Source organism: Anopheles ziemanni, chromosome 3, assembly GCF_943734765.1.
Source record: "Anopheles ziemanni chromosome 3, idAnoZiCoDA_A2_x.2, whole genome shotgun sequence".
Taxonomy (NCBI): Eukaryota; Metazoa; Arthropoda; class Insecta; order Diptera; family Culicidae; genus Anopheles; species Anopheles ziemanni.
Genome location: NC_080706.1, coordinates 53,128,839 through 53,141,383, shown reverse-complemented (window position 1 = coordinate 53,141,383; position 12,545 = coordinate 53,128,839).

Here is a 12,545-nt window from a genome sequence, read left to right as displayed (position 1 = left end):
TTCCGAGGCCACTTCCCACCTCCGGTCGGCATACGCCGGTGGGTATCAGATTTCCATTTTCCCCACCGGAGTACACGACTTGGGGTCCGCCACGGAAAGCACACGGTGACATTTGTCCAAACGCTCGTGAAAGCAACAGAGAACACTCTCTTTCTCCACCATTTGTACTCGGATCATTTGCATCCGCGGTTCAACACGGGGGGAGTAAGTTATGTTCATGATCCGTTTGTATTACCATATAACGGAAAATAAGGAAGGATGCAACTGAGCGAGTTTGCAGCCCGCAACCAATATCATACTTTATGACTTTTTTGATGATACAAAGATGCAACAACAAGACACCTTAACTCTGTGCAGACTCCTCGAAGTTAAGAAATAAGGACACTATCATCGCAAATACAAAACAGCTCATAAAAGCCACTGATATTAGTGTCAGCTAAAACCGATAGGGGACATATCGGGGGCTACACCAGCGCCCCGAATGCATTCCGACATGCATTCCGCGCGGCGTAACATGAAACAGTAGCGCATCGGGTGACATGCGACCATGATGTCGTGTTTATACAGCTCGATGGGGTGGAGGACAACAGACGAAAACAGGAAAAACGCAGCGAAAGATTGATGATCGGCTGGAGCAGAGATGAAATGTGATAGTGCCCCCAACCCCCGCTACATCCTACTTGGTATTTGATCCTGCGAGCGTGAGTGTGTAATGGATGTCCACATCGCGACCGAAGATGTTAGACGCCGATTCCAAGTAGTCTCCCCTCAAGGGCTGCTGGCCTCGACTGGTCAGATATTATTGTTACTCCGTGCCACTCACTGGACGCTCGATTCAATATTTTCGATTCGTATCCCCCTCGACCCGCCGCTAAAAACCCAACCGGTCCCGAAAGGACGAGAAACCACACCAAATGTACATAAATACTTCCGTCGCACGTCGGACCAAAACAAAATGAAAAAAAAACCAAAAGATCGATGGGCATTATGGCAATGTTTGGACAGCTCAATAGATACCGTCAGATAGTGGGGATGGGGACAACGATGCTGCCCAATCGTTGATTTGTGTTGCGCCATTCTTTGAAGCTGCAGACCAGATTCAGGGAGTTTTGCTTATTGAAAAACTGTTCCAACGTTAAGTTCACTAAACAAGCAAAATAACATCATGTTAAAAGGGTTTTACTGGTGCTCCGTGATTCGAGAAGTTTTTCAATTAAAATTATTACTCATTAACCGTCGTATCGCCTCCTCTCTCCAGCGCGATCCCGCTCGTAATGTGACCCACTGTGACACTTTGTCAACAGGGCCGGAAAGAAAAATCACCTCCATGTGCAACTTTGTCGCTCCCAAGAGGCCGCAGCACCCACGCGTACTCGAGGAACTGACATAAACTACAAAAATCGTCCCGAATGGACGGGGAAACTAACGCCATGAAGTTTCACGACACTAAATGGATGGCTGGGCCGAAAAGAAAAACAACACAAAATGGCAGAAAGTGATTCGTAGGAAGTATCGTTAAGTTTTCGACCCGTGCATCGTAAGTCACCCGCTTTTGGGTGGTGGTGGTGGGTTGGGGAGGGGGCTGCATTTCTACCCCCGCCAATTCCAACCCCACGAAATGCAGCCCGAAATGTGCAACGTGCACGATCGTCCGCCGGGGTGCCCGCGTTTATACCAATCGTCGGGAAGGCCTACGCTACGGGACCGGATCGTCAACATTACGATCATCCCCTCTCGCAGCTGGCCCCGGCATGGCACTTCGCTGTCCCTGTGACCGGAGGACGACGTCGCGTTATTTACGCTTGGCCAAGCAAATTCTTATGCCCCCCAAAAAAGACTCCAAAGACGGCTACTTAGCCAGTTTTGAGCAAACAAACCGACCAAGCGACGACGACAGCGGACGCGTGTGTTGGCCCCGCTGCACACGTATCAGATTATCCGTTCACCGGTGTAGTGGATTTTCAGCCTACCGGCACCAAGCACAGTGGGCCGGAGTGTGGACAATCCACATGATATAATGGAATTAGTAAATTACACATTGAAAAACAAAAGGATAATTAACTAAAAATATTCAAAATAATTTAAACATAGAAATTACGGCTTTAGAAAAACACCAAATTATCAAATAATAGTCACAATTTTAGGAGATAAAACCTTTAAAAAGACGTTTATGAATTTACTTTTTAGTTTGAAATACTACCGTCCTCTGTTTTACCAAATGTGTGGTTTATGAAAGATCAGAATTAAAAAAAAATTGTACTGCACTTGTTGAAGCTAGAAACCACTATCATTTATTTTAATTTTTTTGTATCCAACGCATTGCTAATTTAATAATAAGCAGTTTTTGTACCTGACACATATGCAAAAAACTACTCGAACTCCCAAGAGTAATTCAATTTCATAAGAAATGTCCACTTACTGAAAAACTCTTCCAGCTGATCCCATAGTGCGACATACTACTCCATCTTCGAGCGACGTTGATTCATCTTCTACTTCCCACTTTAATGCTACCACTTTCTCAGTTGACTTGAGGGATGCAGTAGAGGTGCGGGAAGGGAACATGCTGTCCCCATTTTGCATGCATCCCCCGGTTACGCCTCGACCCGGACGTGGAAAAAGGAGAAGAAAAACCCCCCGTGCCTGTGCTTATAAAACACAATCCCAAAAACGCGCCAGATGATACACCGAGAGTTTACATGACAAACATACGCATCACTCACGTGCGTCGTGAAAAGAAATGGTACACAAACACACAAATGCAGCACAAGAAAAGGGAACCCCGAAAGAAGAAGACAGCAGAAGGAAAGGTAACAAAGCATTGCTCCATAAAGTGCATCCATCTCCGCGCTGAAACTGCACGAAATCTAAACAAGCGGACACCAGCGCAAAATGAATGTCTTCGAATCCCAGCCGAATTCACCACGGGGCGCGGGAAAATCTCAACGAGGGATGGTGTGTTTGTGTGTGTGTGTGTGTGTGTATGTGGAAGATAAAATTAATCCCAAAAAATACTACAACGCCCTCCACGACGGAAACGAGAAATATTGTAATCCTTCGAGCCGCTTTGACAAGGTTTCTAATTTTTGTGACTCTCATTCTTTATCGTTTCATCTTTCGTCGGGTCGTTCGCGTTTTCACATTGGGAGGCAAAGGCAATACAAATATGTATACTCGCAGTCAAATATTAATGCTCATGCTTCGATACACCCACTTCAGCCATCGCACACCGTTATTCCACCGTGAGTTTTTCGCCATCGTTATCAGTTTCCTCTTTGTGTGCATTAGCTTTGTTGTGTTAGCTGTTCCCGCCGAGCGTCCATTCGTACATTTACTGTAGGTTTTATAGGCGGTTTGATCTCCTTTCTATCTCGATTTTCGTTTGCTCCCCGCTTCCACTTGTTTGCATGCTCTTGTTTGATGATCTCGTTCTTAGCTCTCTATTTTCTATTTCCCCTTTCTTGTCGCTCGTGATCGTTTCTAATGTCGTTCGTCGATCGGTTTGCAAGTTTGTATTTCCGTCGATTCTTTCACTTGGCAGACGATTTGTTTTGCGCCTTCCCTTCCCTTCCCGCCCTATACTTCTTTTATTGTTCTGTCATCATAAATTGTAAACGCAATGTTATGCTGGATGTTTTACCAACTAACCGGCCGGGGGTTGGTTCACCATAAAGATTCATCGGCTCATCGTATCGATGGTGCGAAGGGCGCCGTTGTGATTCCTTCGTCATTATTCTGGTTCCGTTCGACAAACAAAAGGCATACACATCCAACGAAAAAGGATTGAACATTATATTTGTTTTGTTAATAAAACGATGAAAACTCCACTTCTTGTGCATGATAGATGTGGCTTCGATGGCAAGAAAAAAGGGCTAATCTTTACAAACGGCCAATCTTCGCGCGGTTCTGTGTGTGTGTGTTGATGGATGGGCTCGCCAATTGACTGTGGAGATGGGCTGGTGACCATGCCGGTGTGGGATGATGTACCCCGCGGGCCTTCGAAATGATACAATCGCGAACACCCCCCTCTCGGCCTCTCGTTTCCTCGTTTCGAGCGCCTTCCTTCTCAGCCGATGACTGCCAGAGCAGTTCCCATAGGCTCAATTCCTCACAATTATTGTTCGTTCGTATTCAGTCGCTTTTTTTTTCTTCTCATTTTCACTCGATTGGTATCATCATGCTGCCCATACAAAGCACTTTGGCCGTACGCGATACCGTAAATTGAACGCCAAACATTCATATGTTCACGAAAGGCATGGTACAAAAAACAACGTCTCGCCTGCTCCTCTCTGTTTATCTTCGCGTTTGGCGGAAGAAACCGATCGGAGATCGGAGAAAAATCAATGAAGTGTGCCACGAGGTTGGAGGGTGGCGCAGGAGGAGCGTGGAGTGGTTCACTTAGACGAATCGACCATTGAACCATCTCATCCGTTGTCTACCTTTCTCTTTGGCTGACCCGAACCCTACCCTTCCAGCCACCACGTACCGCCACGCCCCGCCCGGAAACTCTTGCCTTGCACTACACACACACACACGAACCTCGGGCATGGTGGAGCCTATTTTAATGTTTTATTTTCATCTCCTTTTGCCTGCGTTTCTATCCTACCACTATTTCCTGCCACCCACCCCTCCTCTTCCCGCCTTCCACTCTTTGTCCCACGGGATAAAGTCGCGACACACTCTCTCATCTACATACGCAAAAGCGCGCGGGCGCGTGTTCCGAGGGACGACTTTAGTCACACGTTTCACGCTTCAACTTCTTCCTCCGCTCACTCTGCCCGGCGTAGAAACTGAGAAGAGAAGCTGCTACAGAGGAACGGGGTGTAGGAACCCTCCCCGGACGGGGGCGGGACGGGGTGACCGCGACATGTAATAAAATAATCGAAACGGGCCTGGGCGCTGTGGGCTGGTGGCCGTCGGCGGATGTGTTGGTGCACATTGCGAATGCCCACAACATGCTGCAGCCCATTTCGTGCAGCGTTCCGTGACCGAATGCTAACGACACGGTGGCCGCCCTTCCCATACCCAGCCTTTCGCTAACTCCTTTCCTTAGCCATCATCCTTCCGATTAACTTAGCTAGTACACCCCATCTCCCTCACACTCCATTTGGTTTCGTCTCGTGGTAAATTTGACCGATCGGCAGTGTTTTGGTTTTTTTCTCCTTTTTTAGTTTGCGAGCTCTGACGCGCAGATCGTGCACTTCTCTCTTTGCGTAAGCGCGACCCTCTGAAGGGGGGGGATGAAAAGTGAAGAACCGGGCGCCAGTAACACCACCAGGGATGCAAACTTGCGGCCAATAACAACAATCAAGCACGGCGTTAAAGGACAAAGAAGGTAAAGGCAATAGAAAGGGAGGCTAACGGAGGAGGAGGGGTTGAAGAAAAAAAGCTCCCCCAGGCAAAGCGCGGCGATCAGTCGTAACGCCGTATGATCGCCCCGACAAATCCTTCCTTCACGCGACACATTGGCACCGTGTGCTACAGTGTTCGGCGCACAATTAGCATGCGGCTCCACCAAGCCGCGTATGCGTAAGTGGCAATAAACAACGATCGAGTGACATCTTGACGGGCGCGTAACAGCTGCACTTTTCTTCGCGCTGCATACTAAAACGCACGTTTGGAGAGTGCAACAATATTGTTCTGCTCCGGAAAGGCGGGCAGTAGTGTTGGATGATGGTACAAAACGGTTCTAGCTTGTTCGATGACGAAACGAAGATGTTAAATTAAAAATACAAACGTATTCCCACAGAAACGTTGGTAATATTTCGTTCCGTAATTTTGATACAACTTTAGGTAAGCACCAGCATTTAATTCCATAGATAACATTTTAATTGATACAAATTATGATATACGGAAAAGGCTCTATTTAAATAGAGTAGATAGAAAGATCGAACAACATATTCGAGAACAAACCAGTTTAGAATAAAAACCGTATTAACTCATTTAAGATAAGGAAGTTTAATGGGTTTGTCCTTACCCTAATCTCCACCTCAAACCTCAAAACGGTCCATGGGAACTGCATCCTACACATGTTTTTAATTGCATTTAAACATCCTGATGGCAAATAAATTAATTAAAACCTTAATATTGAGCATCCAGCAAGTAGTTATGGAGATCCAAAATAACTTTCAAGTGTCCCCTTTTCCTACGCATCAATGGATAGACTCTTGATCTCCACAAGAAGCTTAATGTTTTTAATGACACCCTGTCGCTTATTTTCGCCAAACCGAACCATTATTCATCTGGTGATCTCACGCACTCGTCGGCGCAATAATTGATAATGACGTGACCACTTCAGCTGTTGTCCACTCCAACACCGACTTGTAATGAGCACACCAAGTGTTAAATTTCGTCACTTTCGATCGGTAACGATTCTAATCGCTTAATTAGTTACAGCTTTCCGTGTACTGCTTATTGACGGCCGCGCTAGTTCACAATCAATTCCTTCTGCTGATTGTGAGCGATCGCAAAAAATTGTGCTATTGCAAACCTTGGAACACGCTTCCCAGCCATTAATTTGTCAACACACTACTTGGGTGGTACGGTTCTGAATGTTTTCCCCAACCCACTCCGGTGCTTTCGTCGTAATGGTCGTAGGCACGCCAACCGCCAGAACGAATCGACACTTCGCGCGTGCTTATCAGATGCAACCCGCTCCATACCAATTCCAAAAATGCTCGTAGTACATGGTTCGTCCATCGAATGTTTTTTTTCTAACTTAAAGGTAAGAAAAAAATAAAATGAGCCTTAAAAACTGCGTGGTTTGATGTGCATTTTTTCGCAGCAAAAACGTTGAAATACTGGCAACCAAAATTATCAGTTTCCCGAGGCGAGCGATTTGATTTCCTTTCACGCCGAGTTTCGGAGTGTCAAATGGTGTGAATGGCACTGTTTTTTTTCGCCAAACGACCGCTCGAGCCCACTCGGTCGGTGGGATTCGTGGGCCTATCCGTGTAGGCTTACAAGGGCTCAGCCAGCATTTCAATCGAGGTACTTCACGACCCGCAGTGGCACACACCAACTTACAGCCGGCGGACGCTTGTGAAAACCGGCGGGAAGGCACTATGAGCTATGGAAGGGTGCTGCTCCCCAGCAAGATAGACAATCGGTTCCAAGAAGTAATGTGTGGCAAAACGGAGGACGAAACCCCTTTACCCACGGTGGCCACCCACCCGCTGCTGGTCCCGAAACGAAACCCATGGTGTCGCAAAGGTTCGTGAGCATGAATTCGGTTCACCTACGGAGGGAGGAGATTATGCTTCTCGTGCTCGGTCATGCCGGTGTTACCTGCAAAAGCCTACAAAAAAACGGCAAAGCGCAGCGGAGGAAACGCGGGGTTTATGACGACTAAGCCTAGCTTAGCACCCGCCGACATGGGGTTCCAAGTGGTTCCATCCCCGCGACTCGTAACGACTCGAATCGTCTCGTGCAAATGCAAACAGTAAACGGGGACACAAACGGGACCCATCATATGGTAATCAAATTCATCGTCGTGGCCGGAAAAATGCAGCAAAATGGTCTCCTATCTCAACAGGACTGTTGGGTACGGTGGAAAGTTTTGTCCTAATGCATTTCTGGTGCTTCAAAATGGCCGGTTTGGGAGCAACAATGTTTCGGCGAACGACGGAATCGTGGTTGCCAAACGTTGGCACAATTGATCAGAAGTTTTTCTATCTCCAACCAAAACACACCGTCCGTATCTTTTTCGCCAATCACCTGCCCTAAAGCAACTGATCAATCACCTGCTGCCCTCTTCTGCCACGGTTTCCGAAACCGGAATCGTTTCAGAGCTAGAGGCGCTACATTTGATGGTCAAACTGTCAAACCCCTAGATTCGAGTGTGCCGGTGTGTTTGTAAGCCTATATGCCCTCGAATGCCTACAAGGCCTGTGAAACAGAGGGAATCGCTCGGTCACCTAAAACCCACGGCACAGTACGACGGCTTGAAATTGGGCTCCAACACCGAGACCGATACGACGGACGAGACGAGGGGCCGTGCGGAAACCGTCGACAAGAAAAACGTGTTTCGAAACTTCCCTAAACCACTCCAAACCCTAGTCGAACCTGTGGCACACACGATGTATTTAATAGGTCTAGTTCGATTGGATTCTCCAAACGCTGGTGGGCCCGATGCCAACATGGCGCCCACGGAGCCCACAGATAATCGAGCGCGATATGCCACACCGCACACGACCATCGGATGCAATCGAAGCACTGTTTATCGACTTGCTGGACCAATGATAACGACGAGCTCGGGTCGAGACTAGTCGAGTCGAGTTAGGGAGCAATATGCTCGGCGATATAACTTCAGATAAAGTGCCGCGATTGTCGTCGACTGTCACTCTGTTCTATTATCATGCGGAGGTGAACAACTGTTGGAGCGAATCGTGTAGGGTGAGGATGGGGTCCAATGGGGATGTGATCTGTATGTGTTGTTGCACAATACGACCACACGCTTTTAAGATGTATTGATAAAATTAGTCTTCAAATTGTTCGATTTTCAATAGTTTACAGTAACTCTAACCCAGTATGAAGACAATGCAAATTTAGCATTACTTTGTATAATTAAGAATTGATGCCTGATGTTTTCAATTTGTATCTTATTAAAGAAAATAATCTCTTAAAATTATGCTGCATGGTTTGTACAATGCCATTGACCATAAACACAACAGCGCCGTGTCCACAAAGATGCCAACATTATTGTGATTACAAATGAATATGATTCTTAATTAGAGAAATATGATTGATTTTCTCATTAAACATCCTCAATTTCCTTTAATTATGAATAGTGTGAACTTTGCAAGAAATTTTCTAAAGATCAAATTCTAAGTTAATTAATCACGATCTTGAATAAAAATAAAGACATCAGCTCAAAAACATTCCTTATGCATTTGTCTACCCTTAATTAAATGCAAACTATCTTGGAATAAAAAACAAAGTGATCTATAACCCCATCCGTTGGATATTTGTAAATACTACTACCCCTTTTAATTGCCGCCCTTAGTGTTATCGCGGCATGAGAGGTTTCGTGCTGATTCGCTTGATCATCGTAGACTTGCTTATCGGGGAAAAAATCATCATTACCCACCACGCTGTTATCACTAGCTGGTAATGTCCCACCAGTGTTTGTGGCGAAAAACCGCGTCAGTAGGAACTATTTATCAACAACCCCTCAACGTGCTCCACGGTCGATGGATGATAACCGCGAAACATTACAACAAATAAGTAGTTCTACGAAGGGAAAGTTCCACAATGTTTGCCAAGCTCATAAAAGTGCTTCAAAGAATTAAGGAAAATCAACAAACTCTAGACCACTTTACTTCGGAGACCATAATAGAGTCATTGCTTGATTTATGGTTACTAAGAATGCACATTGAACAATATAATTCAGCATACCACTCTGTGACGTGTTTTAAAACTGTGTAAGTCGAAAGTTTAAAGATTAAAAGAAGAAGTATGATTGAAGGGGGACTAACCGTTTTAACCAACGACTTGGCGTCCCCCGTTATACGATATGAAATAAAACTTACCAATCCTTTACAATATTTGTACTATAAACAATTTAAAATGATTCATCAAATTCAAATAAGTAACAATCCCATGAAGCATACAACTCATCTCGATGACCCATAACCGTGCATCATTTGCAGATATGTCTTATCTCGCAACGTTGCCAAAAAAAAAGTAACAAAAGTACACCAGATAGCGAATTCTTTGAGAAGTAATTTGTTAACAAATATTACTCCCAAGTAGCAACCGAAATACGGTGTATTAATATTTAGGTGTTTACAACACTCAACCCTAACATTCAAATCCTACCAGTGACTTCTTTTAATCTGAACTGATATGATAAGCAGGGTTATGAGTGCTTGTAAGTAGTTAAAGGCAGAAGCATCACACCAGGTGATCAGCATATTTATTGGCCTCATGTGAAATACATTGCTCAACCTCCCCAGCATCGCCATTGCGGTGGTTCTGGGTAGTAAAAACAGGACGAATAAATGTCACACATCAATGAAAAATTTCCAATCTAAATACTACCTTTTTAAAAATATATCGACGATCGGGACATGGGTCAAGATATGAAACGATTTAATTTCGATTCCGTCATTGATACGTATTGGGTCATTACATTCGAAACGATCTTGGCCACGGGGCGATCCGAGATAGGCTCGATACCGGGTTACCGTACCCGGTTGAAGAATGGTTTAAAAGCCACACCAAATAATATGCAGTTGATAATTTCATTAAAATACCATCAATTCCACCGGCGAACGGGTCGAAAGGGGAGGAGTAAAAAGAGACGCACACTAAACATAAACATCGTGCCCAGCATCAAAACCAAGCGAGGCATCCCTTCGGCGGTCATAACTCACCACTTCGCCCGCTTGGTGGCGGCAAACTTTTCTCGCCTAAGGCAAGTATCGACTCCCAAGCCGTTGGATGATGGAGCTAGAGGGATATAAAAAATAAAAACGCAAAACCCAACCCAATCGGTACGGAAGGAAGCGCGCGCGCGACAAAAGGGAAACTTCTTTGACGCCCTGAACAGACAGAAAAATAATCGTCCGGCACGAAAACTGGGAACGAGATGAGGAAATGGTGTCTCTTCTTTTTTGTCCCTTTGTCTCTTTCGGAATGGAGCATCAACTCGCGATCGTCGACAGCACCGGGCTCCTGCTGCGTTGAGATCCTTTCGGTTCGAAAAGCAACGCGATGCAACGGGGAAACCGGCAAAGTGCGCGATTCGCGTGGGATGATGAATCGGTGGACAGTGGGTGCCCGATCTGTTCCACGGTATCGATTGACGACCGTTCGAACAGCTCCTTCGAACCAGCCGAACACGTACTCGTTGGCGATTGGCGTATTGAGGGCAGGTCGATCCCTTTGGTGTTTCTTGTGTTCCTCACCCGCCCGTCTGCCTATCCCTGTTTCTCCCACATCTTTACACCTACTCATCGGAACTCGGACGATTATTCATTCTCCTCAGGCTGCCCCACGGTGGTATACGTCCCACGATTCGAACCTCGAAATCTGTTTGTTGCGCTTGCACCACGCTGCAACTGCAGCCGCAGCGGTAAAAGGAGCAATCTTTGGTACGCTAAAAAAAGGAGAAGAAAACACACTCGCTGTTCCGCCCATATGGTACCAGAACCCAGGGCATAATGCGCCAAAGGGGGCGCGATACGGAACGACCTACTCCAGCAGCCCACACACAGGGACACTCCGGATCGGGTCGGAGTGGAACCTCATGCAAGAAGTAGATCCCTTTGATTGTATCCCGCTGGTTTCGACAAACCAAACCGTGTGTTCTAGTACCTGTAAAACTATGCTCTACAAGAGTAAACCAGAGGAAAGGAAGGAATGAATCATGACGACAAGATGGGTGATGGAATTGAGACCTACCTCCAGGAAAACCCACCAGACCAGCGCAAGGTCCCAAAGACCGCACGAGATAGGGTTCGAATGGTGAGAAGTGAACGTCTTTTTCCTTCCACACGGCGTAGGCTGCTGCGAAACGGCGGAGGAAAGGATTTTCCGAGCGACGGAACCACCTCGCCGCACGCCTCACTGTTTCGCAAGGCCCGGCCGACAATGTTTCGCTTGGAAGTTTTCTTTTTTCCTCTATTACAACCAACAACACTTTTGCACCGAACAAATGAACTTTTCTGCCAATCGGTTAGCTGCTAACCTAAAGCCCTAGAGGCACACATCTACACACTACACTACTGGGTTGCAAAAAGGACGAAAAAAAATTATAATGAAAAACCACATACACCAATATCACACACACGACGGATTGCTATGGAAACCCTAATGCAGAGGAAGTGGATGTTGAGCGCACTCTTCAACAAAGACTCCTTTTCTCCCGGAGAAGGAGAACCTGATAAATGTTGAGGAAGCACCCGAAGCACTATCACGCACACGTACGGGAAAAGCTTATCATCTCGGACACCGGTGTCGGTACAACTATCATCGCCTTTTTGACAGCCTTCCCCCTTATCAGTTCCGACCCATCGGCCAGGGAGTTCATCCAGACGTACCCCAAGTCTGCACCATGGGGTGAGGGAAATATCTCTACTGCATCTCATGCAATTTGAAATGGCAACACTATGGAGAGGTTTTCCAATAGCTGGAGAATGTAGAGTCTCTATAATCCTTGTTGCTCCACCAGGTGTCCTGCGACGTTACATTCAATACTGCAATCTGGAACGTTCAAGTACGACAGCATCCTTTGTTGGATAACTGCAACCACGGGAAAAGGAAATCCCAGCGGAAAGTGATCCGTTTGATTTTTTTTAATTCCACTATGGTTCACTCCCCGTACAAGCTGTCATGGATACTTGTAGTACCGTTTTTAGCCCTTCTGGCCACACTAGCTTTTCTTTTTCTCGATTTTACACTTCGCTGGCGCAAGAAGACAATGGCAACGGATTATTTCCGTTCGTCCGGTCCGACCGGTTGTGTATGCGCCAAACGTGGAAATCTGCAATCGGAAACTCCTTATTCGCCAAGCCTGCTGTATTCTTTTGGATGGTGCTGTTTTT